Source organism: Helianthus annuus, chromosome 17 (assembly GCF_002127325.2).
Source record: "Helianthus annuus cultivar XRQ/B chromosome 17, HanXRQr2.0-SUNRISE, whole genome shotgun sequence".
NCBI classification, from domain to species: domain Eukaryota; kingdom Viridiplantae; phylum Streptophyta; class Magnoliopsida; order Asterales; family Asteraceae; genus Helianthus; species Helianthus annuus.
In genome coordinates this window covers 187,786,318-187,810,481 of record NC_035449.2, presented here as the reverse complement: position 1 = coordinate 187,810,481, position 24,164 = coordinate 187,786,318, and the positions used below count along the sequence as shown (strand labels likewise).

General features: G+C 41.0%; 1 long non-coding RNA gene across 1 annotated transcript; it reads right to left on the bottom strand.

The window, feature by feature from the left end:
• Positions 1-1,105: 1,105 nt before the first annotated feature.
• LOC110926385 lies at positions 1,106-23,263 on the bottom strand. The gene is made up of 3 exons (XR_002585165.2): positions 23,160-23,263; positions 22,630-22,683; positions 1,106-1,160 (listed from the first exon to the last, which is right to left on the bottom strand). It is a non-coding gene; the product is annotated as an uncharacterized LOC110926385 (long non-coding RNA).
• Between the last annotated feature and the right edge of the window lie 901 nt (positions 23,264-24,164).

The window sequence follows — 24,164 nt, the reverse complement described above, 5'->3', positions numbered from 1 at the left end:
TTCTCTCACCTTTTGTCGGACCACCGGTACTGATTCATCATCACTACTCACCGGTGTCTTTACCTTCTTCTTTGCCTTCTCATCCTCACTGTCACTTTCTGCCATCATCTTCAGATGTTCTGCCATTCTTCGCGCATAATACTTAGTTCCATCATCATCACTATCTTCTTCAACTTTGGCAACAAAAGCTGTGTGTAAGGTCCACTTTTCCATAAAAATACTAGTTTACTTAAAACTAAATAAACTAAAGACATCGAAACACCAAATTTGATACATAATAAAATTCTTACAAAAATTGGGCATGACCCGTTCATACAACGAACGTGCCCCCTGTTTTTAACACAATAAACTAACGACAAACCACGACCCATTTAAACATTAAACTTCCTAAAACGAAGACAACAAGTTTTATGTGTAGGACTTCTAACAAGATTAAACAAAGTAACAAAACATGGACCCAAAAAGTGTGCATATAAACTAGCGGAAGCGCTTGGTACAATAGGCATGAACACGTGCTCGCTCCATATCTCCAAATCGCCTAAAGTGGAGTTTTACCCACATTAACAACCAAATTTTTAAAAAGTTAGTTATCACACTTGTTAACTCATAACTCTTTCATTCTAACTCCATACATACAAGAATTCTCATTATTTTACGCATACGACTACCCAAGTAATTGGGTTTAGCATAAACACTCTCATTGAGAGTTAAGCATACACATTCGACCCGTTTAATTGGGTTTGGCATAAACACTTTCATTGAGAGTTAAGCATACACATTCGACCCGTTTAATTGGGTTATTTGCTTTCAACATTATTCTTTATCTTATCCGCATAACGGATTGAGCTTCATGCATACGATTTTTGCTTACACGACCACCCATTCTAATCGGATGGACTCATATCCTTACTCGACCTAGTTACATGAACCGGTCGACTTGCATAACATAGCATAATTCTTCGTTAGTTATAAACAAATCCACGAGGGATTTGCTATTCATTACTAGCACCGTAATCTCTATAACATGATATAAGCATTAAAACAAAGGTTATCAAACATGATTATTAACACATTAAAAGTAAACTTTCGTATGCAATGGAACATACCTCGGTCTTGTGATCCTTCCGGCTTCTTAGAATTCGAACCTTCTTCCTTCACACCTAAATCAACATGATCATTCATTCGTTTAGTACCCTAACTTTCATTCCATCATTTTCCAATTTACACATAACTACTCATTCAAGCATTTCATCGAACACCTAGCGTGCGTTACTTTAATAAAGCGTAGTGTACAAACATTTTAAGCATGACTTGCTATTCCATCCTATACATCATCATTACTCAATCTAATTCTTACAATTCCTTTAATCTACATCAATTTATCTAGCATTCGGGTACTACAAGCCGATTTACATGTAAAATTACATCTATTCATCATTCCTATAATCCTCATATTCATAATCACAAATTTCACAAAGTGGGTTTATAGAGGCTTTATTTCAATTAACCAAAATCAAGCATGATTTCTACTCTAGGGGGCATTCTTATCATCTATACAACACAAATCATAACACGATTCATGATTGGGTCGAAACCCTAATTCTACAATTTATCAAATCCAGAAATTCGACTTACCACTTGATTGGGTATGGGTAAATGATCGAAATTCTACCACATGCAACTGATAAACATCAATTTTCCCTTGTCAATTTGGTGAATTTGGTGAGAACAAGGGTGAGCCCTTGTTTTTCTTTGTTCCTGGTCGATCCACACACGTACAGTGTGTGGGTTTTGTGGTTTTCTCACAATTAATCTACTAATTTGACATTTACCATGTTTTCCCCCCTTAAGTTTATTAACTTGTAAATCTTAATTTAAAAACCCACATTTAGGTACCATATTACTATATATTCCTTAATCACATTAAGTTTATTATTATTTATTGTGTCTTCATTTTTGGGGTGTTACAAGTCTACCCCCCTTAAAAGAGGTTTTGTCCCCGAAACCTGGACATACAACCATTTTAAACGTATACATACCAAAAAGGAATGGATATTGCTTCCTCATTTCATCTTCCGCTTCCCATGTGAGTTCTAACCCCTTTCGGTGCTTCCACTGTACCAACACTTGTCGGACAGCCTTGTTACGGAGTTTCTTCACCTTGGTATCTTTAATGGCTATTGGTCTTTCGACATAATTCAACCCCTCGTCTATCTCGATGTCATCGAGAGATACTAATGCGGTCTCATCCGCAAGACATTTTCTCAATTGCGACACGTGGAAGGTATTATGAATTCCGTCTAGAGTAGGTGGTAATTCTAATCGATATGCAACTTTTCCAACCCGAGCCAAGATCTTAAACGGTCCGATGTAACGAGGCCCTAACTTACCCCGTTTACGAAAACGGATTATACCTTTCCATGGGGACACTTTCAGTAGAACAAAATCTCCGACTTGGAATTCAATAGGACGCCTTCTCTTGTCCGCGTAAGCTTTTTGCCGGTCCTGGGCTGCTTTCAGTCGAGCCCTAACCAATTCAACCTTTTTATTTGTTAATGATATCAAGTCAATTGGAGCAATTTCTCTTTGTCCCACTTCCCCCCAACACACCGAGGTTCTACATTTCCTCCCGTAAAGCAGTTTGTAAGGTGCCATTCGAATTCCACTATGGTAGCTATTATTATAAGAAAACTCCACTAGTGGTAAGTGGTCATCCCAATTTCCCCCAAAGTCTAAGACACACGCTCTCAACATATCGACAAGTGTTTGAATGGTTCTTTCTGATTGGCCGTCAGTTTGAGGGTGGTATGCCGTGCTTATGTGTAACTTCGTACCCACACTCTCATGAAACTTTTGCCAATAGCGAGAGGTAAATCTAGTATCCCTATCCGAGACGATTGACACAGGCACGCCATGTCGGGATATGATCTCATTCATATAAATCTCTGCCATCTTCTCGGAAGAATAAGCTTCTTTGATGGGTAGAAAGTGTGCGCTTTTCGTAAGTCGATCTACGATTACCCATATTGTATCATGCCCCCCTTTTGTTCTAGGAAGCTTGGTTACCAGGTCCATTGTTAGTTCCTCCCATTTCCATACCGGAATTTCCAAAGGTTGTAATTCCCCGTATGGTTTTTGATGTTCAGCTTTTACTTGGGAACAAGTCAGGCATTTCTTGACATACTTAACAATATCACGTTTCATACCCGACCACCAATAATTGGTTTTCAAGTCTTGATACATTTTAGTAGCCCCGGGGTGAACCGAGTATCAGGATTTGTGTGCTTCTTCAAGTAGCGCTGCTTTGACTTCACAGAAAATAGGTATCCAAATTCGGCCGAACCTTACTTTGAGTCCGGTCGAATTTTCTTCTAGCTTATCGACCACACCTTTTAATCTTTCTCTCTTTAAATCTTCCGCTCCGAGAGCTTTTATTTGGGAATTTCTTATCATATCAAATAAACGGGGCGTAACGATCATCTTCATGGACTTCACTTGGATGGGAGGTGGATATTCTTTTCGGCTTAACGCGTCGGCCACCACATTTGCTTTTCCCGGGTGATATAGGATATCACAATCGTAATCTTTAATAAGTTCCAGCCACCTCCGTTGCCTCATGTTTAAGTCTCTCTGCTCGAAGAAATACTTGAGGCTTTTGTGATCTGAGTAAATTGTGCATCTCGTGCCATAAAGATAATGCCTCCATATCTTTAAGGCGAATACTACCGCTGCCAATTCTAGATCGTGGGTTGGGTAGTTCACTTCATGCGGCTTCAATTGTCGTGAAGCGTAAGTGATAACCCTTCCCCTTTGCATAAATACGCAGCCTAATCCCTGATGTGAAGCGTCTGAATAGACCACCAGGTCTTCAGTCCCATCCGGTAATGTCAAAACCGGCGGACGTGATAGTTTTTCCTTTAATATTTGAAAGGCCTCCTCCTGTTCTTTACCCCACACAAACTTCTCTTTCTTCCTCGTCAGCTTTGTTAAGGGTAAGGCTATCTTTGAAAAATCCTGTATGAACCGTCTATAGTATCCAGCGAGGCCCAGAAAACTTCTTATTTCGGTCGGGTTCTTCGGAGAAACCCACTTCATTACAGCATCGATCTTCGACGGATCTACTAACACACCCTCCGAATTGATCACATGCCCCAGAAACTGCACTTCCCTGAGCCAAAAGGCGCTTTTTGAGAATTTTGCGTAGAGTTTCTCCTTACGGAGAACTTCAAGTACTTCGCGCAAGTGCATTGCATGCTCGTTTTTGCTTCGTGAATAAACCAGAATGTCATCTATGAATACGATCACTGATTTGTCCAACATGGGTCGGCATACCCGGTTCATAAGGTCCATAAATGCCGCTGGCGCATTAATTAACCCGAAGGAGATAACTAAAAACTCATAATGTCCATATTGGGTTCTAAATGCGGTCTTTGGAATATCTTCTTCTCGTACTCTAACTTGATGGTACCCCGAACGCAGATCTATCTTGGAGAACCAACTCGCCCCTTGTAATTGGTCAAAAAGGTCATCAATTCTAGGTAAAGGGTAGCGGTTCTTTATGGTCAGCTTATTCAGCTCCCTATAGTCGATGCACATGCGCATCGACCCGTCTTTCTTTTTAACAAATAAGACAGGTGCTCTCCAAGGCGACACACTTGGGCGTATGAAGCCCTTGTCTAGGAGGTCTTGTAATTGCGTCATTAATTCCCGCATCTCCGTGGGAGCTAACCTATAGGGAGCCTTCGCAACCGGTTTCGCACTCGGATTCAATTCGATTTTAAATTCTACTTCTCGCTCGGGAGGGAGTCCCGGCAATTCCTCCGGAAACACATCCGGAAATTCGTTCACAATTTCGACATCTTCAAACTTCGGGGAGCCTTGTTGAGTATTTACCACGTAAGCTAAATATGCCTGTAACACCTCGAATTTTTGCGTCCAATAAATAAATGACACGTGTCGAATACGACAAAAATAATATAAACCCGGATTTAATTAGGATATGTGGTAGGATTTTCGAATGTGTCGACATGTTAATTCTATACCTCTGAGCGACTTCAACATTATAAATCCCAAGGCCCTAAACAAAATTAATAAGCATCTAATATATATATCTTAATCCGGTAATTACTAGCAATCAAAAGTGTCCAAGTTGCTAATATTGGATCTTAAAGAAAATAATACAATCTAAATAATTGCTCATGACCCCCATACTTGCCCCAATGAATAATACATGATGGAGTAGACATAACTGGTGCAAGCATGGGATATAAAGGACCTCCATCTGACTTATTCCGGATTCAAAATCATGTATAACAAGTTGACCATTCAAACCTTGAAAGGTTAAATTTTTTTGCCTCTGCTAAGCGTTTACGGACCGTAAGGGTCCTGCCTTACGGACCGTAAGGGGGTGAAAGGGCAAAACATTTCCCGCTACAGGCTTACGGACCGCAAGGCCCATGCCATACGGTCCGTAAGCGATGCCCAGCGACAGAAAGTTGGCTGTTGGCTGTTGTAAACGGTAAATCATTAATGTTAAGATCTTCCAAGAGATATGGGCGACCCCTAATCATCTCCTAACACTTTAGGACAGTTGTTGATCATCTAGAACCCATTTTAGGCCTTGTTGTCATGATCACAATGGATCAAAGTGCCTATAAAAGGCCTCATTGTGCACCAAGTTTTCCTCACACCTTGTTCTGCCTTCATTGATCATTTCTGGAGCTCAACATTCCTCTCAAGTGTTCTCTAAGCAAGCATAGGACTTCAGTAAGTATTCAAGTCCTTTCTAAATTGAATTTAGCTTAGTTATTTAGCTAGAAATCAAACCGTCGTAATTACGGTTTGACTTCGAGATTAGTCTACAATGGCTCAGTCATATCTCGAATTGAAAGTAGTTATAAATTGGTATCTATGTGGGTAATAAACCCCTAAAAGGGTTCCCCCTGATCACCACTCTAACTAGTTCAAATAACGAGTCAAACATGCTTAGAAAAATTCAACAGAAAGCTATTTTGCGATTTTTCATATAATCTGTAATGTAGACGGTATGCAACCTGTTTGAACACTCATAAAACATGATAATAAGTATATTAACACGTCTAAGCTTGTTTGATTCGACCATTTGCTATATTGACCCGGTTCGGAGCCGAAAGTCACAAAACTTTGACTTTTGCTTTGACTTCAGTTCTGACCCGTTTTAGTGCAATGTAGATATGCCTTAGGACTCTCTTAGGACCAGGTCACATGATGGTATCACCCTCTGTGACCGGTTCGTCGTTTGTCCAAATTCTTTACACCTTTCCGTTAAGTGCTTAAAAGTTGACCGTAACGCCCTTTTTAATTTAAAACGAGAATTTCGGACACGTGAACGAATCATGACCTTGGGTACTGATTTCTAAGCATGTCCCTAAAACTTCGTGTCAATCCGAGGTCCAGAATAGGAGTTATGCTAAATAGGCGCAAATTGCGAAACTTTAGTAATTTAATAGCGCGATTAGCATAACGCCTATCTAAACCCGGATTTCGACGCCAAACCTTTTACTCACTGATGTAAAATAATATTTTGGGATTTTTAAAGATTTTCAATTATTTTTAACCTGCTCATAACCTGCGGTTATGGCAACGGTTCGGTAAATACCGAATATACCCTTTTTCGGCCATAACTTGAGTTCTACAAGGTCTTTTGACCCGATTCCAGTTGCTACTGATTTTAAATAATAAATAAAGTATTTTAGACTTTATAAACTGTTCGGGAAACTCAGATTTCCTGTAGAACTCTAAAACCTCTTTTAAAAGTCCTTAAAATGACCGAAAAACCCCTACGGGGCGTATAATGAACTTAAACTCGTTACGGGCATTATGGAAGGTATCCTACTAATGCCACAACCTCTTTAAAGTATATTGACTTAGGAAAACAGTATAGAACTCCTACGGTTACCCGTTGCGCCCTTTGCGCGCACGGTTCGGCTTATGTAACTAGTTTACATAAATTAGCCGATACGGGCCAAACCATATTATTTTGACCCCAAAATCCAGAGTGTGAATATTAAACCCATATAAACAAGCCTTCAAACTTGTTGGGTCAGAATCACATTCCATTCCCGGTTTTCGCCTTTCACGCGATTAAACCGTATCTATCCTTTGAAACTGACCGGTCTAGGCTACGACTAATATAAAGACCCGTTAGGATTCTAATAGGTTATTTTAAAACCTTCATTCCAGAATAGGAGCCCAGTAAAAGATATCTGTGATTTAATCAATTAAGGACTATACTTGCAAAGGTAAATACTTTTAACTTATTTTCCGTATTACGGGCTTGGGGTACGGTATCTAAAATACCGCTTGGTCGGGCAATTGACCCCAACTCATTTGTAGTTGGGTATTATCAATGTGACCTGTTTAAAAACTTGTTTTGTTGGCTTAACGCCTTTGGGCGCTTAATGACCATGTCCCGGATATCCTTGGCATCATTTTACAAAATGGCCACGACCTCGACATCCGGGTGTAGGCGTACACCCGGCATTGTGTCTATATTAATTAAAGGTGTAACCGTTGGTTTACCCACCTCGGTTTTACGCTATGTGGTGTGTCTATTAAACTTTAACCCGGCACGACCCGGGCGACCGAACGCATAGCAAACATGTAATTCTTTACAAGATTTAATTATAAATTATCCCAAGTTATAAAAGAGTTTGTGCCTTGTGCATTCAAATCAATTTTAATAAACATTTTAGAAAAGTGTCGGTTGAATGTATTTACCAGTGTAAACTGACGTATCTTCCCAAAAAGATTAACTGCAGGTACTAAACGTAATCGGCTGGCTATAGCTCCTTAGCATCTTAAAGAGTCTCGCAAGCTTTTGATGCCTTGTCTGTTGAACAATATTTTTATTATTTTGATCCCCCTGAGGATACCATTCGACTATTTGTGATACATTCGATATTACAATCAATGGTTGAATTATATTTATCTTTATGCTTCCGCTGTGCATTCATATAATTGTGTGGTTTGACTATATTGCTGCCAACTACGTCACGGTAATCCCCCACCGGGCCCACCGGTGAGACACGTGGAAATCGGGGTGTGACAGGTTGGTATCAGAGCCAACATTGAGTGAATTAAACACTATCCTAATATGTTTAATCTCAGTGACACAATTGCACATACTTGAGTCTAGACAAGAACCTAGGACAAATTCGAATTGCTATTCCAAATTGTCTTTTTATTATTATTATTATTTAAAGTTTTAAAAGCTAGGAAATATGGCACCTGTAATTTTCCGAGGAAGAGGAAGGGGAAGAAGAGGCAGAGGAACGATCATTACTCACCACGATCACAAAGCTGGACCTTCGAATACGCGAGCTCCTTTGACCACAAGGAGTGAAGAACCACAAAGACGAAGAGACCTTTTTGAACCTGCTCGACATTCTACCTCTTATAGCTCGACGCCATCGTACCATCACTCGTTCGGGCCAGATTCCGAAAATGATCCCAATAACCCTCAACCCTCCTACATACCTCTGCAGCGTTCGGTATCGCACCGTGCTTTTGACGATCCCACTCCTTACTTCAGGAGCCAGTTTAACCCAGCAGATTACATTCAGGAACCTGCAGGCTTTGTCCCGTTAGGACCACAAGATCACTTCTCAGAAGACCACATGGATGAGGACACAGATCCAATAGAACCTGCTCGTGGTACGCCCACACATCCTATCGAGATCTCCGATGGGTCTTCTTTTCATGGGACACCTTATCAGGGCCCAGATAGCTTCCAGGCGTTGTTCAACCAACACGAGTGGTACTTCACACCCTCCCATCAGACATCGCAACACGAGCAGCAACAACAACAAGATCCCTCCGAGGATCCACGTTTCGTGGCAGTTACGCCACCACCACCGCCGCCGGTTCAACCAGTAGTTCCAGATCCGCCAAGGCGAAGAAGATCAGGCGCACGGATGTCTACCCGAGGAGGGGAATTTCATTTCAGCACCCCTCGCCACTCGAGTGCTAGTCACTATCCGTTGGTACCTGAAGAAGGACCTTCAAGTCCAGTACAGGAGGCGAACTCCGCACCAATTGCACCATCTTCGCCACCATTTAGGTATGACCACCCAATACCTGCATACACGGGTCCAGCGGCATACAACCCGTTCGAACCATCGTCGCACGCGCATTATAGTTACAACTATGATCGCGACCCATATGTGATCGCGGCTAGGTATAATGCCCGCTATCCCGACGGAGATTTTGGAAACATGGGGATACCGGACTACTCAGCTCATGGGTATCCAGCACCTCCTAGACCTCCAGTTCCGCAACCGGCGCCACAACCACGTTTTTCTCCGCCCGAACAAGAAGAAATCCTCCACCGCTTAACTCGTGTGGAACAGGATTTCGAAGAAGAACGAAAGAACAACAGGGGATTCCTTAAGGGTCTAGCGAACCTGTTGAAAGGCAAGAAGAAGAAACGTGACCCTTAGTTTATATATGTTCTAATGTAATGCCTATTTTAAATAAGTCCCTACGTGGACATTTATCGTATTTCAGTCCCTACGTGGACTTATCTTTTAGTCCCTGCGCGGACGTCTATCTTGTATTAGTCCCTGCGTGGACTTGTCTCTTTATTAACCTCTATGTAGGAATGTACTTGTTTAAAGGTCCCGTTTAGGGCAGCGTGTAATCGTATTTGAAGTTATGGAATGTTATGTTATAATTTCATTTTTGTTATTACTATATATGAAATAAATCAAAATCATTCTTTTTAAATTAAATCTGCCTAAATAAAGAATCTTAAGAGTGAAACCTAGCCAGGTGTCTTTTAGACCCGGCCGAGATGGTAAGACCTGATTAAAAGATTCAGAATTCCAGTTAACCTCTGTAATCATGTTAACGTTCATGGCAGATGTGATTCGTTAAAATCACACGCGTCATTCTTGAATAAGAATCCCTTCTAAGGATTCCAAGGCCCAAATTAATGATATAATAAATCATGGGTTAAATCATCAATGAAGATGATCACTTGTTAAACATCCATTAGCGATATAGTGCCTACGAGCCGAATTATCAAACATCCATTAGTGATGTAGTGCCTATGGGCCCTAATCATTGTCATAATAAGACAAAAGACAGTGGTGGTCTATGACTCCCTATCAGAAAGAGTAAAAAGGACTACGGTTCAAACCTTCATACCTTGATTCTCTATAATCTCGGCTAGTATTATAATAATGTCCTCGTGACTAGGCTTTTATGCCACTAGCAATATTAATTGTAATTAGGATAAGTATGTTCAAATCCTAAATAAAAGTGAGTAACAAATTAACCAGATATGGTCTTTGTTACCATGGTTAATGAATTGCCATAAAAGACAATTCAATAATAAACTCCTAAATAAAAATTTTCGTTATCTTCTGTAATAGATTCAAGTTACCATGGCTGAACCTAATGGAGAAAATAGTCATACGAGTGAAGACGAATACGATAATGCCCAAGTACATTTAACGGGCGCTCAATTAAAAGCTCTTGTCGACAACGCTGTTCAAGCAGCTCTAGATCGACAATACGAGGAACATACCGAATCTCGGAGCAGAACCGTATCCAAACCACCCTCCAAGACGAAAACACACTCAAAATCCCACAGCAAACCCCTGTCAAAGCCCAAAAAGGACGACGATAATCACTCGTCCAATGAAAACAGCGTTCGTCGTGAAAGGGAGTATACTGATGCATCCCGTGCCAGGGGCTGCACCTACAAGTACTTTGTGTCTTGTAAACCCCAGACTTCACTGGGGAGAAAGGCGCAGTCGATTGTATGACGTGGCTGGATGAGATGGACACCGTGGTGGACATCAGTGGCTGTGCGGAAAGGGACGTGGTAAAGTTTGTGTCGCAATCATTTAAGAGCGAGGCCCTGGCTTGGTGGAGGGCGCTGGTCCAGGCCTCGGGAAAAGTTGTTCTATACAGCATGACGTGGGAGGAATTCATTTCTCTCATCAAGAAAAATTACTGCCCTCAACATGAGGTGGAAAAGATAGAATCCGACTTTGTATCATTGGTGATGACAAACCTCGATTGCCAAGCTTACCTAACGAGCTTCAACACGATGTCTCGGTTGGTTCCATATTTGGTAACCCCGGAGCCAAGGAGAATCGCTCGTTTCATCGGTGGGTTAGCCCCCAAGATTAAGGCAAGCGTGAAGGCCTCTCGGCCAACGACCTTCAGATCTGTGACCGACTTATCTTTGTCCCTCACTCAGGATGCGGTCCGGAAACGGTCGCTGAGGAACAAAGAGGCCGAGAAGAGGAAGCGTGAGGACGATACCTCACGAAGGTCGGGCAAGAAACACCGTGGGAACGGTGATGGCAAGAGAGGGTCAGAGTCGAGGAAAGATGGGCAACAATCTGGAGAGAAGCCCAAGTGCAAAAACTGCCAGAAGTATTACTTTGGGAAGTGTAGGCTCGGGTCAAACTCACAGTCCCAGTCGAAGTCATATGCTTGTGGACTGTGCAAGTCCAAGTACCACAAGACTGTGGACTGCAAGAAGATAAAAGATGCGACCTGCTATAACTGCAATGAGAAGGGGCACATTAAAAGCAACTGCCCCAAATACGCCAAGAAGCCGGAAGAAGCCAAAAAGAATAATGCAAGAGTCTTCAAGATGGATGTGAAGGAAGCTTTGCAAGACGATAACGTAATCACAGGTACTTTTCTCGTAAATAATATCTTTGCAAGAGTACTTTTTGATTCAGGCGCTGATAAGTCCTTCGTAGACCAAAAATTTTGCAAATTGCTAAATATGCCTGTCAAAACCTTAAATGTGAATTACGAGGTAGAGCTAGCAGATGGCACTGTAGAAACCGTCTCCACTATACTAGATGGATGTGTGATATCCATTAAGAACCACTCCTTTCCTCTATCTCTATTTCCCTTTAAACTGGCTGGTTTTTGACATAGTTCTGGGCATGGACTGGTTATCCCACAACCAGGCCCAGATCGTCTGCAACAGAAACATATAGTGCTAAAGGCCCCGACTGGTGAATCGCTCACCATTCGAGGAGATACGCAGTATGGATTGCCCGAGAACATAACAATGCTCAAGGCTTCAAGATGTTTAAAGAGAGGCTGTGTCATCTACATGGCACATGTGATTATTGAAGAGCCTAAACCAAAGATAGAAGACATTCCCGTCATTTCGGAGTATCCAGAAGTTTTCCCTGAAGATCTACCTGGGTTGCCACCAGATAGACAAGTGGAATTCAGGATTGATATCATCCCTGGAGCAGCACCTATTGCTAGAGCGCCTTACAGGCTAGCACCGACCGAAATGAAGGAGTTAAGGACCCAGCTGGATGAACTGCTAGCTAAAGGTTTTATCAAACCTAGTTCGTCTCCCTGGGGAGCACCTGTCCTGTTTGTGAAGAAGAAGGACGGATCGATGCGTCTGTGCATCGATTATCGCGAACTTAATAAGGTCACGATAAAGAATAGATATCCCTTGCCAAGGATCGACGATTTGTTCGATCAGTTACAAGGGGCAAGTTACTTTTCGAAGATCGATTTGAGGTCAGGCTATCATCAACTGAAAGTCAGAGATGAAGACGTACATAAAACAGCATTTAGGACTCGCTACGGTCACTACGAGTTCCTAGTGATGCCTTTTGGGCTCACAAATGCATCGGCTGCATTCATGGACCTCATGAATCACGTCTGCAAGTCGTACTTAGACAAATTCGTCATCGTGTTCATCGACGACATTCTTATCTACTCAAAGAACAAAGCTGACCATGAGAAACACCTTCGTTGTATTCTCAAATTGCTGCATCGCGAGAAACTCTATGCCAAATTCTCTAAATGCGAATTCTGGCTTCGAGAAGTCCAATTTCTTGGACACGTCGTCAGCGAGCATGGCATCTAGGTGGATCCCGCTAAGGTAGAGGCGGTCATGAATTGGCAAGAGCCAAAGACGCCTACCGAAATTCGTAGTTTCCTGGGGTTAGCAGGATACTACAGGAGATTCATTGAAAATTTTTCAAGGATTGCTGCGCCCTTAACCTCCTTGACCAAGAAGAAGGAAAAGTTTGTTTGGGGCCCTAAGCAGCAAGAGTCCTTTGATATTTTAAAGCAAAAGCTAAGCAACGCCCCTGTGTTGACACTACCGGAAGGTACCGAAGAGTTCGTAGTTTACTGCGACGCATCACACACTGGCATGGGGTGTGTGCTCATGCAAAAAGGCAAAGTTATTGCCTATGCTTCAAGACAGTTAAAGGTGCACGAGAAGAATTACACCACCCATGACTTGGAGCTGGGTGCCGTTGTGTTCGCACTAAAACTGTGGAGGCATTATCTGTACGGAATCAAGTTTGTGATCTATTCAGATCACAAGAGCCTTCAACATCTGTTTAATCAGAAGGAATTAAACATGAGGCAACGCCGTTGGATGGAAACCTTAAATGATTATGATTGTGAAATCAGATATCATCCCGGCAAGGCGAATGTAGTCGCTGATGCCCTGAGTAGAAAAGAAAGGGTGAAACCCATCCGAATCAATGCTAAGAGCATCGAAGTAAAGAATAATCTGATTGAAAGGGTGTTAGCTGCACAGAGAGAAGCTGTGTTGGAAGCTAATTATCCTAAGGAGAAGCTGGGAGTGACTGAGGAGCAGTTAACTCTTAGCAAGGATGGAATTTTGCGATTGAATGGGCGGATATGGGTTCCAATTTATGGAGGACTACGAGATGTTATCCTCCAGGAAGCCCATAGCTCCAAATATTCTGTTCATCCTGGAGCAGATAAAATGTATCAGGATCTAAAGGCAAATTATTGGTGGATAGGCTTGGAAAAGTCTGTAGCCGCTTATGTAGCCAAATGCTTGACTTGTGCGCAAGTCAAGGCTGAGCATCAAAAGCCGTCTGGCTTGCTACAACAGCCTGAACTTCCTGAATGGAAGTGGGAATGTGTAACTATGGATTTTATTACCAAGTTACCCAAGACGAGGAAAGGAAATGACACGATATGGGTTATAGTCGATAGACTGACTAAGTCAGCTCATTTCTTACCCATCAAGGAGACTTATAGCTCCGACATGTTAGCCCAGTTATACGTTGATAAGATTGTAGCCTTACATGGCATACCTGTGTCTATTATCTCTGATCGAGATACTAGGTACACGTCTCATTTCTGGAAAAGCTTCCAGCAATCTTTGGGCACACGCTTGAATTTTAGTACGGCTTACCATCCTCAGACAGACGGTCAGAGTGAGCGCACTATTCAAACGTTAGAAGACATGCTGCGTGCATGTGCTATCGATTTGGGTGGTAGTTGGGATAAGAACCTACCACTAATCCAATTCTCCTACAACAATAGCTACCATACCATACCAGCATAAAGGCTGCGCCTTTCGAGGCATTATACGGTAGAAAGTGTAGATCGCCTGTTTGTTGGGCGGAAGTTGGAGAGGTCCAATTATCAGGACCAGAGATAGTCTTCGAAACAACGGACAAGATTGTCCAGATTCGAGAGCGTCTCAAAGCTGCCCGTGATAGGCAGAAAAGTTACGCCGATCCAAAGCGTAAGGATTTTCACTTCGAAGTAGGTGAAAAGGTATTACTTAAAGTATCACCCTGGAAGGGGGTGATGCGTTTCGGTAAGAAGGGCAAGCTGAGCCCGAGATTCATAGGACCTTTCGAGGTTATCGAACGTGTCGGGTCAGTTGCCTATAAGTTGAACTTACCAGAAGAGCTCAATGGAATTCACAATGTGTTCCATATCTGCAATCTTAAGAAATGCTTCGCTGATGAATCATTGGTGATACCTCATACAGATGTGCATATAGACGAGAGCTTGAAGTTTGTGGAGAAGCCTTTGTCGGTTGAAGACCGACAGGTGAAAAAGCTTCGAAGAAAGCATGTACCTATAGTTAAGGTTAAATGGGATGCCCGGAGAGGTCCCGAATTCACGTGGGAAGTTGAATCCACGATGAAAGAGAAATACCCTTATTTGTTTGAGTAAATCTCGGGCCGAGATTTATTTTAAGGGAGTGAGGATGTAACACCTCGAATTTTTGCGTCCAATAAATAAATGACACGTGTCGAATACGACAAAAATAATATAAACCCGGATTTAATTAGGATATGTGGTAGGATTTTCGAATGTGTCGACATGTTAATTCTATACCTCTGAGCGACTTCAACATTATAAATCCCAAGACCCTAAACAAAATTAATAAGCATCTAATATATATATCTTAATCCGGTAATTACTAGTAATCAAAAGTGTCCAAGTTGCTAATATTGGATCTTAAAGAAAATAATACAATCTAAATAATTGCTCATGACCCCCATACTTGCCCCAATGAATAATACATGATGGAGTAGACATAACTGGTGCAAGCATGGGATATAAAGGACCTCCATCTAACTTCTTATTTCGGTCGGGTTCTTCGGAGAAACCCACTTCATTACAGCATCGATCTTCGACGGATCTACTAACACACCCTCCGAATTGATCACATGCCCCAGAAACTGCACTTCCCTGAGCCAAAAGGCGCATTTTGAGAATTTGGCGTAGAGTTTCTCCTTACGGAGAACTTCAAGTACTTCGCGCAAGTGCATTGCATGCTCGTTTTTGCTTCGTGAATAAACCAGAATGTCATCTATGAATACGATCACTGATTTGTCCAACATGGGTCGGCATACCCGGTTCATAAGGTCCATAAATGCCGCTGGCGCATTAGTTAACCCGAAGGACATAACTAAAAACTCATAATGTCCATATTGGGTTCTAAATGCGGTCTTTGGAATATCTTCTTCTCGTACTCTAACTTGATGGTACCCCGAACGCAGATCTATCTTGGAGAACCAACTCGCCCCTTGTAATTGGTCAAAAAGGTCATCAATTCTAGGTAAAGGGTAGCGGTTCTTTATGGTCAGCTTATTCAGCTCCCTATAGTCGATGCACATGCGCATCGACTCGTCTTTCTTTTTAACAAATAAGACAGGTGCTCCCCAAGGCGACACACTTGGGCGTATGAAACCCTTGTCTAGGAGGTCTTGTAATTGCGTCATTAATTCCCGCATCTCCGTGGGAGCTAACCTATAGGGAGCCTTCGCAACCGGTTTCGCACTCGGATTCAATTCGATTTTAAATTCTACTTCTCGCTCGGGAGGGAGTCCCGGCAATTCCTCCGGAAACACATCCGGAAATTCGTTCACAATTTCGACATCTTCAAACTTCGGGCAGCCTTGTTGAGTATTTACCACGTAAGCTAAATATGCCTGTAACACCTCGAATTTTTGCGTCCAATAAATAAATGACACGTGTCAAATACGACAAAAATAATATAAACCCGGATTTAATTAGGATATGTGGTAGGATTTTCGAATGTGTCGACATGTTAATTCTATACCTCTGAGCGACTTCAACATTATAAATCCCAAGGCCCTAAACAAAATTAATAAGCATCTAATATATATATCTTAATCCGGTAATTACTAGCAATCAAAAGTGTCCAAGTTGCTAATATTGGATCTTAAAGAAAATAATACAATCTAAATAATTGCTCATGACCCCCATACTTGCCCCAATGAATAATACATGATGGAGTAGACATAACTGGTGCAAGCATGGGATATAAAGGACCTCCATCTGACTTATTCCGGATTCAAAATCATGTATAACAAGTTGACCATTCAAACCTTGAAAGGTTAAATTTTTTTGCCTCTGCTAAGCGTTTACGGACCGTAAGGGTCCTGCCTTACGGACCGTAAGGGGGTGAAAGGGCAAAACATTTCCCGCTACAGGCTTACGGACCGCAAGGCCCAAGCCATACGGTCCGTAAGCGATGCCCAGCGACAGAAAGTTGGCTGTTGGCTGTTGTAAACAGTAAATCATTAATGTTAAGATCTTCCAAGAGATATGGGCGACCCCTAATCATCTCCTAACACTTTAGGACAGTTGTTGATCATCTAGAACCCATTTTAGGCCTTGTTGTCATGATCACAATGGATCAAAGTGCCTATAAAAGGCCTCATTGTGCACCAAGTTTTCCTCACACCTTGTTCTGCCTTCATTGATCATTTCTGGAGCTCAACATTCCTCTCAAGTGTTCTCTAAGCAAGCATAGGACTTCAGTAAGTATTCAAGTCCTTTCTAAATTGAATTTAGCTTAGTTATTTAGCTAGAAATCAAACCGTCGTAATTACGGTTTGACTTCGAGATTAGTCTACAATGGCTCAGTCATATCTCGAATTGAAAGTAGTTATAAATTGGTATCTATGTGGGTAATAAACCCCTAAAAGGGTTCCCCCTGATCACCACTCTAACTAGTTCAAATAACGAGTCAAACATGCTTAGAAAAATTCAACAGAAAGCTATTTTGCGATTTTTCATATAATCTGTAATGTAGACGGTATGCAACCTGTTTGAACACTCATAAAACATGATAATAAGTATATTAACACGTCTAAGCTTGTTTGATTCGACCATTTGCTATATTGACCCGGTTCGGAGCCGAAAGTCACAAAACTTTGACTTTTGCTTTGACTTCAGTTCTGACCTGTTTTAGTGCAATGTAGATATGCCTTAGGACTCTCTTAGGACCAGGTCACATGATGGTATCACCCTCTGTGACCGGTTCGTCGTTTGTCCAAATTCTTTACACCTTTCCGTTAAGTGCTTAAAAGTTGACCGTAACGCCCTTTTTAATTTAAAACGAGAATTTCGGACACGTGAACGAATCATGAGCTTGGGTACTGATTTCTAAGCATGTCCCTAAAACTTCGTGTCAATCCGAGGTCCAGAATAGGAGTTATGCTAAATAGCGCAAATTGCGAAACTTTAGTAATTTAATAGCGCGATTAGCATAACGCCTATCTAAACCCGGATTTCGACGCCAAACCTTTTACTCACTGATTTAAAATAATATTTTGGGATTTTTAAAGATTTTAATTATTTTTAACCTGCTCATAACCTGCGGTTATGGCAACGGTTCGGTAAATACCGAATATACCCTTTTTCGGCCATAACTTGAGTTCTACAAGGTCTTTTGACCCGATTCCAGTTGCTACTGATTTTAAATAATAAATAAAGTATTTTAGACTTTATAAACTGTTCGGGAAACTCAGATTTCCTGTAGAACTCTAAAACCTCTTTTAAAAGTCCTTAAAATGACCGAAAAACCCCTACGGGGCGTATAATAAACTTAAACTCGTTACGGGCATTATGGAAGGTATCCTACTGATACCACAACCTCTTTAAAGTATATTGACTTAGGAAAACATTATAGAACTCCTACGGTTACCCGTTGCGCCCTTTGCGTGCACGGTTCGGCTTATGTAACTAGTTTACATAAATTAGCCGATACGGGCCAAACCATATTATTTTGACCCCAAAATCCAGAGTGTGAATATTAAACCCATATAAAACAAGCCTTCAAACTTGTTGGGTCAGAATCACATTCCATTTTTCGCCTTTCACGTGATTAAACCGTATCTATCCTTTGAAACTGACCGGTCTAGGCTACGGCTAATATAAAGACCCGTTAGGATTCTAATAGGTCATTTTAAAACCTTCATTCCAGAATAGGAGCCCAGTAAAAGATATCTGTGATTTAATCAATTAAGGACTATACTTGCAAAGGTAAATACTTTTAACTTATTTTCCGTATTACGGGCTTGGGGTACGGTATCTAAAATACCGCTTGGTCGGGCAATTGACCCCAACTCATTTGTAGTTGGGTATTATCAATGTGACCCGTTTAAAAACTTGTTTTGTTGGCTTAACGCCTTTGGGGGCTTAATGACCATGTCCCGGATATCCTTGGCATCATTTTACGAAATGGCCACGACCTCGACATCCGGGTGTAGGCGTACACCCGGCATTGTGTCTATATTAATTAAAGGTGTAACCGTTGGTTTACCCACCTCGGTTTTACGCTATGTGGTGTGTCTATTAAACTTTAACCCGGCACGACCCGGGCGACCGAACGCATAGCAAACATGTAATTCTTTACAAGATTTAATTATAAATTATCACAAGTTATAAAAGAGTTTGTGCCTTGTGCATTCAAATCAATTTTAATAAACATTTTAGAAAAGTGTCGGTTGAATGTATTTACCAGTGTAAACTGACGTATCTTCCCAAAAAGATTAACTGCAGGTACTAAACGTAATCGGCTGGCTATAGCTCCGAAGCATCTTAAAGAGTCTCGCAAGCTTTTGATGCCTTGTCTGTTGAACAATATTTTTATTATTTTGATCCCCCTGAGGATACCATTCGACTATTTGTGATACATTCGATATTACAATCAATGGTTGAATTATATTTATCTTTATGCTTCCGCTGTGCATTCATATAATTGTGTGGTTTGACTATATTGTTGCCAACTACGTCACGGTAATCCCCCACCGGGCCCACCGGTGAGACACGTGGAAATCGGGGTGTGACAATGCCCTACTCCCGTTAAGCACATACTTAATAGCTTGAACGAGAGTACATAACTTCGCTTCCATCTTTCTTTCGCCTTGTATATTTAATCGCCTTCCACTTGGAGTTTGGAGAAGTATAGTTTTGGTTTCACAATTTATCTCCGCGTGGTTTTGAGACATCCAATCCATACCCACTATTACTTTAAATTCCCCCAAGATCATAGGTATGAGGTCAATAGCAAACTCCTCATCCTCAATGGTTAATTTACAATTCTTACATATTTCGTGCAACAAATAATTTTTGCTATCTGCTATTTCTACTTCTAAGGGTATCGACATTCGTTCAATCTTAAAGGAAGGATGTTGTACGACTTCACTAGAGATAAACGACATAGTGGCTCCGGTATCAAAAAAAACATAAACCGGTATGGAGTTTATTAAAAAGATACCTGAGACCACATTCGGCTGGGATTTGGCTTCTTCAGATGTGATTTGAAACATTCTCCCTTTCGCCCTAGAACCCTCTTGCTTCTTATCTTCTTTCTTTGACTCTTGCTGAAGCTTCGGGCATTCCGATTTGATATGCCCCTTTTCGAAACAATTGAAACAAGTCTTCGGGTTGTTCGGGCATTGATAAGACGAATGCCCCTCCTTACCGCATTTTAAGCACCCCTTTTTGCCTAACAAACACTTTCCGGTATGGAGCTTCCCACAAGTCTTGCATGGAGTAATTCCACCCTTCGACTTACCCTTCCTTCCTTGATCCTGAAACTTCCCCTTTTTAGATGGACTAGAACTTGCACCCTTTTCGCTTGGTCTCTTTTCACCTCGCTCTTCTTGCCTTTTAATTTCAATCTCTCTATCCCGAGCTAAATTGATGAGCTCATCGAGGGTTTCACATTTTGAGGGGGTGATGAACTCTCTAATTTCTGCCTTTAACACGCCATAGAAACGATTTATCTTCATTCTTTCGGTTGTCACCAAATCCCCACAGAACTTCATCTTATCCATGAAAGCGTTTGATATTTCGTTTACTGAATCATTCTTTTGTCGAAGGCGTAAGAAATCCTCCTGAATCTTGTCGATAGCCGACTGAGGACAATGATATCTCATGAAGGGCCCCTTGAACTCCTGCCAAGTCATAATTTGAAGTCTATCTTCGCCTACTTCTTTACTGTGCGCATCCCACCAATCTTTCGCCTGATGGGTTAGTAGACCGGTAGCGAACATCACTTGATCTTCCTTATCGCACCGACTTCGTATAAACACTGCCTCTATATTAGAGATCCATCTTTGACATTCGATCGGATCGATTTTACCGTCATATGTTGTTGGATGGCATGCCATAAAGTCTTTATACGTGCACCTTCGCTCCTTGCCTTTACCTTTGGATCCCTCAATTAATTCTTTCAATTCCTCAATCTTACTAGTCATCATAGCATCCACGACTCCTAAAACTCGGCTTTCTACTTCTTAGGCTAATCGGGGAAGATTAGCTTGCATAACCCCTTCCGCTACTTCCGTGACCTTGCTCTCAAATGCTTCATGTCTAACTATATCATCATCATCATTAACGTTGCTTGCATCAGCCATCTATACAATAGCATATTTTTGTTTTATACAAATCACAAACTTTCGGTATATATCATTGTTCATTAATCAGCATTTACTTAGCTCATCTCATACAATTCGGTTTATCACTTTCCATTCTTACGAATTCATTCTTGTTGAAATCACCAATTGTGATTGCATACTCCTATTAAGCCTTATATGAATTCTATTTAGTCATAAAATGAGTTTTCGGATAGCCCGGCAACACATAACGTGAAAAACAAAAGAATCAGCAAATCGGTATTTGTGTAAGCCGTCGGCGACGGATAGGATGCTCGTCGGCGACGGGCTCTTAAATGGGCGTCGGACATGATCACCCGTCGGCAGGGTGTTAAGGTGTCGGATGGGGGTACGGCGTCGGCGACGGGTGTCTGGCCGTCGGCGACGGCCAGCCGTTTGCTTGTCCGCTGCAGCTTCATTTTTTTAACGTTTTAATTCTTTCTCGGGTTCGTTTTCCAGCCATACGGTACCTGGAATTCATTGTTTTGCTACCCATACTATTTACTTCACATCCTTAACTTAATTTTTACATCTCAAACTCATTACATATACTAGTATTCATCGGGAACTTAAATTATTACCTCATTGGCGATCTTGGAGCGAGCACATTAGCACGAGCCATTTGGTTTGAGTTCGAGCGCTAGGACTCTTGCCCGAATCCCTCAAACCTTGGCTCTGATACCAACTTGTAAGGTCCACTTTTCCATAAAAATACTAGTTTACTTAAAACTAAATAAACTAAAGACATCGAAACACCAAATTTGATACATAATAAAATTCTTACAAAAATTGGGCATGACCCGTTCATACAACGAACGTGCCCCCTGTTTTTAACACAATAAACTAACGACAAACCACGACCCATTTAAACATTAAACTTCCTGAAATGAAGACAACAAGTTTTATGTGTAGGACTTCTAACAAGATTAAACAAAGTAACAAAACATGGACCCAAAAAGTGTGCATATAAACTAGCGGAAGCGCTTGGTACAATAAGGCATGAACACGTGCTCGCTCCATATCTCCAAATCGCCTAAAGTGGAGTTTTACCCACATTAACAACCAAATTTTTAAAAAGTTAGTTATCACACTTGTTAACTCATAACTCTTTCATTCTAACTCCATACATACAAGAATTCTCATTATTTTACGCATACGACTACCCAAGTAATTGGGTTTAGCATAAACACTCTCATTGAGAGTTAAGCATACACATTCGACCCGTTTAATTGGGTTTGGCATAAACACTCTCATTGAGAGTTAAGCATACACATTCGACCCGTTTAATTGGGTTATTTGCTTTCAACATTATTCTTTATCTTATCCGCATAACGGATTGAGCTTCATGCATATGATTTTTGCTTACACGACCACCCGTTCTAATCGGATGGACTCATATCCTTACTCGACCTAGTTACATGAACCGGTCGACTTGCATAACATAGCATAATTCTTCGTTAGCATAAACAAATCCACGAGGGATTTGCTATTCATTACTAGCACCGTAATCTCTATAACATGATATAAGCATTAAAACAAAGGTTATCAAACATGATTATTAACACATTAAAAGTAAACTTTCGTGTGCAATGGAACATACCTCGGTCTTGTGATCCTTCCGGCTTCTTAGAATTCGAACCTTCTTCCTTCACACCTAAATCAACATGATCATTCATTCGTTTAGTACCCTAACTTTCATTCCATCATTTTCCAATTTACACATAACTACTCATTCAAGCATTTCATCGAACACCTAGCGTGCATTACTTTAATAAAGCGTAGTGTACAAACATTTTAAGCATGACTTGCTATTCCATCCTATACATCATCATTACTCAATCTAATTCTTACAATTCCTTTAATCTACATCAATTTATCTAGCATTCGGGTACTACAAGCTGATTTACATGTAAAATTACATCTATTCATCTTTCCTATAATCCTCATATTCATAATCACAAATTTCACAAAGTGGGTTTATAGAGGCTTTCTTTCAATTAACCAAAATCAAGCATGATTTCTACTCTAGGGGGCATTCTTATCATCTATACAACACAAATCATAACACGATTTCATGATTGGGTCGAAACCCTAATTCTACAATTTATCAAATCCAGAAATTCGACTTACCACTTGATTGGGTATGGGTAAATGATCGAAATTCTACCACATGCAACTGATAAACATCGATTTTCCCTTGTCAATTTGGTGAATTTGGTGAGAACAAGGGTGAGCCCTTGTTTTTCTTTGTTCCTCGTCGATCCACACACGTACAGTGTGTGGGTTTTGTGGTTTTCTCACAATTAATCTACTAATTTGACATTTACCATGTTTCCCCCCCTTAAGTTTATTAACTTGTAAATCTTAATTTAAAAACCCACATTTAGGTACCATATTACTATATATTCCTTAATCACATTAAGTTTATTATTATTTATTGTGTCTTTCATTTTTGGGGTGTTACACTGTGTAAGCTATAGCTTGATCAGGAATGTAATTATCCCAAGAGAAATTTTCCCAGCTAAAACCCTCGGGTAGCTTTTCATCATCTTGATCGATCAAACAAGCTTTTCCATCAGCTGAGACATATTTATCCTAGTTGAATGACTTTTTTCTTCCTGATTAACCACACAAGCTCTCTTTCCAGAATCTTCAATTATGGGTCTTCCATGTGCAGTTTGTGCTTGATGTTGATGCTGTTGAGATGGTTGTTGAGCAACTTGATGGTAGATGGCTATACGGTAGTAATCGTTGTTGTTGTTGAAAGGATTTTGAGCTCCACTTGCTTTTTGGTTGGTGCACTCCCTCTTGAAGTGACCTTTCTCCCTGCAATGAAAACAAGTAACTTTAGATTTGTCAAAACCTAAAGTAGAAACATTAGCCTCACGAAGATCATCTCTCCCCGTGATCTGCTTGAATTTCTCAGCTCTCCTTAACACACTTGCCAAACACCATTTTATATCCATAAGTTCCATCTCTTCAGCATCTATCTGGTCGTAATCCTCCTTTGTTAGCATTGGATTTCCGATACGACCTGCAACAAAACAACTATAAGATTCTAAAACCATTCCTAATAAAGACATGTGATTTTTAGCAACTTCCTCAGAATAATCTTGATCATTTTCAAGATTTAAC